The following is a 6,000-nucleotide window of genomic DNA, read 5'->3' as shown; positions in this document are numbered from 1 at the left end:
AGTGAAGCAGGAGGCAAGGTACAGACAGGGAGCAAATGGAAGGCGGCAGAGGCAGTAGAAGAAGCAGAGTCCCGACTTCGCCACAGAGACGTTGTTGGAATAGTGTGTAAGGGCAGACAAGGCCCAGGATGTGAGTCAACAACTAGGTGGAGGGAGGCCAACCCTAAGGTCAGATGGCCCTTGGTCCAGCAGGAGATAAGGAAGAAAGAGGAGGCAGCTAGATATATGCGAGCAGTGGAGATGGGGAGTCAAGGGACCTGGACAAAGTGGGAAATAGAACAGAGAGTGTTGACATGGGATGACATATGGAAATATACATCTTTCCAACTCCAGTTCTTACTAAGGGCTGTGTACAATGTATTACCAACTCCAACAAACCTGCTGAACTGGGGAATAACAGAAGACCCAATGTGCCATCTGTGCCAGAAACCAGCCAACCTAGAGCATATTCTTTCTTCATGCCATGTTGCCCTTTCCCAGGGACAGTACAGATGGAGACCCCACAAGATTTTAAGAGCACTTGCCCACACTTTGGAGACAGAGAGGAAAAAGGACCACAAAGAAGACAGCCAACCAAACTTCATCAACTTCATCAGGACCGGGGAACATGCTGCAGCAAAAAACAGGCGTAGAGACGGTATCCTGAGCACGGCAAAGGACTGGGAGATGAAGGTTGATCTTGAAAAGAAGCTGGTGTTCCCACCAATAGTAGAGACCACACTTCGACCAGACGTTCTACTATCGTCAGAGAGTGCAAAGAAGCTCGTGGTGATAGAGCTAACAGTACCGTGGGAGACCTGATGCCAAGAGGCTCAGCAGAGGAAGCTTGCGAGGTATGAAGACCTGGTGGCAGACTGCAGATGGCAAGGCTGGCAGATGTGGAACTTCCCTGTCGAAGTGGGGGCAAGAGGAATACCCGCCGTGTCACGCTGGAAGATGATGGCAGCTTTAGGGATACAAGGGAGAACCAGGAAGAGAGCCGTTAACACCATGGCCCAGGCAGCAGAGGGATCGTCCAATTGGCTTTGGCTGCAAAGGGACGATAGTCGCTGGACGTCTGACCGTCGGGGGTAGAAGACTGACCACCTTCTGCTGTCCCACCATCCCGAGGATGGTTAGGGGTTAGGGGATGACACATCTGAAGATGGATGGACTCGGCTGATGACTCGATGGACCAGCAGCAGAAGCATCACTGCTGTTCAAGGTAAGAGCATAGCAGTTACAGTGCAGGTGACCCTAGGTTCAATTTTGTTGCTGTCTGTAATGAGTTTGTACATTCTCCCTGTGACCATGTGGGTTTCCTCTGGGTACTCTGACTTCCTCTCACATTCTAAAGACCTACGATTCAATAGGTTAATCGGTCACATGACTCATTGAGCCAGATGAGCCTATCACCATGCTTTATCTCCAAATAAAATAACATAATTTAACAATGTGAATGCAATTTGATGTCACCTTCTGTAATAACAATTTTCCTTTCTAAAACCTCTCATTCTCTCTCTTATTTATTAATCTAGCATTGATTTTTATTTAATTGTTTTCTCTTCTTTAAAATTTACTTTCACCTACATTTCCCCACCCACCACAAACAATGTATATTAAGGTGATAGAAATATTTTCTTAACTGAGCATTACCCCAGAATGGAATTTTGTATTTGATTGTAATGATAACAAGATGCCCGTTTTACCAACAATGGATTCCATTTGGACAATGATTGGACATCACCGAGAATTTAACTACTTCCCTCTTTCCGGCATTTTATCCCAACTATTTGAGTTGTTGTTACACCATCATACTGCACTTTCACTTTCTGTGATTCATGTACAATGACGGCCAGGTCCCTCTGAATAAAAAACGATTCAATCACTCGCCATTTAAAAATATTTTGACATTCTATTTTGAGTCTACTGAAGTAGGTGACCTCTGACCATTTCAATATTATAAATTAACTAAGTACTTGCTCATTCACATAGGTTCTCTTTATTCCTGTGGAGTCTAATTCTTCATACACTCAGTGACCAATTTATTATAGTAGTTACCTCTCATACTTAGCTAAGTAGCCACTGAGTGTATGTTCATGGTCTCCTGCTGCTATAAGCCATCCACTTAAGTTTCGATGTGTTGTGCATTCAGAGGTGCTCTTCTGCACATCATTGTTGTAACATGCGGTTACTTGGATTACTGTCCTCTTCCTGTCAGCTTGAACTAGCTTGGTTATTCTCCTCCGTGCTCTCTCATTAACAAGGCGTTTTCACCCACAGAACTCCCACTCACTGGATTTTTTTTTTGTTTATCACACTATTCTCTGTAAACCCTAGAGACTGCTGTGTGTGAAAATGCCAGGAGATCAGCAGTTTCTGAGATACTCAAACTACCCTGCTTTGCACCATGGTCAGAGTCCCTTAGATCACATCTCTTCCTCATTCTAATGTTTGGTCTGAACAACAACTAAACCCCATGACCACGTCTGCATGCTTTCATGCTTGAATTGCTGCTGCATGATTGGCAGATTAGTTATTAGCATTAATGAGCAGATGTACGGGTGTACCTAAAAAACCAGACTCTGTGTAGTTCATTCTGCCACCTAGCCTTGTAACATGAAAAAAAGTGGGATATATTATACTTGAACCCCGCATCCAAATCACTGATATAGATTGTGGATATCTGGAGTCCTGGTACTAATCACTATGACGCTGCACTAGTCACAGCCTAACAAAAATCAAAAATGAGCTGTTTTGATCAAAAGTTAAAATGTCTTACTTTGGTTTCTGCTTATTAACCCAATTCTTGATCTATGCCAGTGTATAACTTGTTTAATATCGTGGGCTCTTACTGTGTTCAATAACCTACTCTGTGGCACCTTCTCAAAGGCTCTCACTTGGTTCACTTGTATCTACTCTGCTAGATACAATCCCACATATTTCCAATAGATTTATCAAACATGATCCATGTTGACTTTCCCCAGTCCTATTATTATTTCCAAGTGTCCTGTTACTACCTCCTTTTTATCTCTGCATTGACATTAGGGCAGCTGGTTTGTCATTTTCTCTTTTCCCACTTTCTCCTTTCTTTATTACAGAAGTAACGTTTACTACTTTTAGTCTGTGGGAACCGCCCTAGAATGTATAGAATGTTGGCCAATACATCCACTAACACCTTAACCACCTTTTTCAAAAGGTTAGGCTGAAGGTCATTATGATCCAATGACTTGCTGCAATATTAAATTTTAACTTGTACTAATTTTTTTAGCTCCTCATTTATTCTAAATCTGCACTTGCCCACTATTTCTGCAAGGTTTTTTGTGTCTCCTCTTATGTGAAAACAGACAGAAAATATCAGTATCATTTCACTTTGCCATTTTCTTACTCCCCAATATAGAGTATTTTCCAATACCTCAGCTCATAAAGAGACCCACATTAAATTTTGCCAATATTTTCTTTTTATTTATCTATCAAAACTTCTCTAGTTTTATTTTATGTTTCTCATCTGCTTATTCTCATGGAATTCTTTGAAGCAGTACAATATGCTTTAGATAATGGGTAAAATTCATTCTGAGGAAGCAGACAAATCAAACACCACTGCAGTCATTGCAACGTCAAAATAACTTTGAACTCATGGGCCTCTGCACCCATCCCAACTACCCCCCCCCCCACCACCACCCTTCTCTCCCCCCGTATCATGTGCTTCTTTTCAAATCACTTTGATCTACCTCCTTGCAGTCAGTTCCGGTCACACCGTTATAGGAAGGATGTCGAGGCTTTGGAGAGGGAGTAGAAGAGGTTACTGGATTAGGGGGCATGTTCTATAACAAGAGTTTGGACAAACTTTGGTTGTTTTCTCTGGAGTGGCAGAGACTGAGGGGAGATCTGATAGAGTGCCATAAAGATAGAGGGAGGCACAGATAATGCATACGGCTAGTATAGTATCTTTTTCCCAGCGTTGAAATGTTCAATACCAGAGGGCACGCATTTAAGGTGAAAGGGGTAAGTTCAAAGGATAAATACAGGGCAGCTTTTTTAAACAGAGAGTGGTGGTTGCCTGGAATGCACTGCCCAGAGTGGTGGTGGAGGCAAATACGATAAATGTGTTGAAGACACCCTTAGATAGGTAGCTGAATATGCAGGAAAATGGAGATATGGACATTGTGTAGGCAGAAAGGATTAGTTAGTGAGCATTTGATTACTAATTTCATTAGTTCTTTACAGCATTGTGGTCTGTTCCTGTTCTATGTTCATGTCGAGTCATTTTCCTATGTACATGTATGTAATGTACATAACCATATAATGTGTATAGAAACAAGACGAATCTCCACAGCTGGAGAATCACACAATAACATGAAGGTAAGAATAAATTCTACGTATGAATCCCACATAAATAATAAACGAAAGTGCATTAATATTAAATATTATAAAGTACAGAACAGATTAACCAGCGACACTTCGAATGCAATGCAGCCTGGAGTTCAGAAGTCTAATGGCCTGGGGAAAGAACCCATTTCTCATCCTGACTGTTCTTGTTTTTATGCATCGTAGTCTCCTGCCTGATGGTAGAAAGTCAAAGAGGATGCTGGATGGATGGGTGGGATCCTTATTAACACTGAGGGCCCTGCGTACGCAGTGCTCCTGATAAATGTCCCTGATGGATGGTGGGGAGACCCCTGTGATCCTCTCAGCTGTTCTCACAGTCGTTTGTAGGGACTTCTGGTCTGACGCTCGGCTGCTCCCATACCAGGTGGAATTGCAAATTGTCAGGATGGTCTAAATGGTGCTTCTGTAAAACGCAGTTAGGATGTAAGAGCAGAGCCTTGCTTGCCTCAGTTTTCTTCAGGGAGGTGATACAGTATTAAGGGACCAGGTGAACTTGGTGCACTTAACTCTCTCTCTGTGGAGGAGTCCTGTATTCACAGAGGGGCCTGGTTCATCTGCACCTTCCTGAAGTCCACAATGGTTTCCTTTGTCTTCACCACATTCAGGCGAAGGTTGTTCTTTTTATGCCGATCCACCAGCTGCCTCACTGTCTCTCTGTACTCCATCTCGTCATCGTTCTTGATAAGGCCAACCACTGCTGTGTCATCCACAAACTTGATGACATGGTTTCATCTGACTCCTGCAATACAGTCATTCGTCAGCAGTGTGAACAGCCGCGGGCTGAGCACACAACCTCAGGGAGCGCCAGCGATCAGCGCAGTGGGACTAGAGGCATTGCTGCCCACATAGACTGACTGTGGCTTTTCAGTTAAGAAACATAGAAACATAGAAACATAGAAAATAGGTGCAGGAGTAGGCCATTCGGCCCTTCGAGCCTGCACCGCCATTTATTATGATCATGGCTGATCATCCAACTCAGAACCCAGCCTTCCCTCCATACCCCCTGACCCCTGTAGCCACAAGGGCCATATCTAACTTCCTTTTAAACATAGCTAATGAACTGGCCTCAACAGTTTGCTGTGGCAGAGAATTCCACAGATTCACCACTCTCTGTGTGAAGAAGTTTTTCCTAACCTCGGTCCTAAAAGGCTTCCCCTCTATCCTCAAACTGTGACCCCTCGTTCTAGACCTCCCCAACATCGGGAACAATCTTCCTGCATCTAGCCTGTCCAATCCCTTTAGGATCTTATACGTTTCAATCAGATCCCCCCTCAATCTTCTAAATTCCAACGAGTACAAGCCCAGTTCATCCAGTCTTTCTTCATATGAAAGACCTGCCATCCCAGGAATCAATCTGGTGAACCTTCTTTGTACTCCCTCTATGGCAAAGATGTCTTTCCTCAGATTAGGGGACCAAAACTGCACACAATACTCCAGGTGTGGTCTCACCAAGGCCTTGTACAACTGCAGTAGTACCTCCCTGCTCCTGTACTCGAATCCTCTCGCTATAAATGCCAGCATACCGTTCGCCTTTTTCACCGCCTGCTGTACCTGCATGCCCACTTTCAATGACTGGTGTATAATGACACCCAGGTCTCGTTGCACCTCCCCTTTTCCTAATCGGCCACCATT

This window comes from Mobula hypostoma, chromosome 7 (assembly GCF_963921235.1).
Source record: "Mobula hypostoma chromosome 7, sMobHyp1.1, whole genome shotgun sequence".
Classification (NCBI taxonomy): domain Eukaryota; kingdom Metazoa; phylum Chordata; class Chondrichthyes; order Myliobatiformes; family Myliobatidae; genus Mobula; species Mobula hypostoma.
This window is presented reverse-complemented; position numbering follows the sequence as displayed.